The following is a 449-nucleotide window of genomic DNA, read 5'->3' as shown; positions in this document are numbered from 1 at the left end:
GGACGAGTTCTGGTCACATACTCCCTCAAAATGACATCCTGGCCTTCTTCTGGAACTCCCTCCCCTCTCAGACTCTCAAGGTTTCCTCCAGCGTGTCGGTTCCCACAGAGCAGACCTTTGGTCTGAGACCTGACAGTCCAGATGCCACGCATGCTGCCGCGTGGCGGCGGTGTCGCGGCTTGGGAAGAGGAGGCCCCACGGTGCGGGCTGGGGCGCCAGGCACCGCGCGGGCGCTGAGGGTGGGGGTGACCCCCACCCCGGGCCGCCGCCGCGCTCCCAGAAAGGGGACAGAACAAGAGGCAAAAAAAAAAAAAAAAAAAAAAAAAGCAGCAGCCTGTGGCACCCGGTATTCCCAGGCGGTCTCCCATCCAAGTACTAACCAGGCCCGACCCTGCTTAGCTTCCCAGACCAGCGAGATCGGGGGCGTTCAGGGTGGTGTGGCCCTAGAC

General features: G+C 61.9%; 1 pseudogene; it reads right to left on the bottom strand.

Annotated features, from left to right (window-relative positions):
• Positions 1-331: 331 nt before the first annotated feature.
• On the bottom strand, positions 332-449 carry LOC142863364 (uncharacterized; annotated as a pseudogene).

This window comes from Microcebus murinus, chromosome 21, assembly GCF_040939455.1.
Source record: "Microcebus murinus isolate Inina chromosome 21, M.murinus_Inina_mat1.0, whole genome shotgun sequence".
Taxonomy (NCBI): Eukaryota; Metazoa; Chordata; class Mammalia; order Primates; family Cheirogaleidae; genus Microcebus; species Microcebus murinus.
Note: the sequence above shows the minus strand (reverse complement) of the source record. Positions and strands in the feature narration are given on the sequence as shown.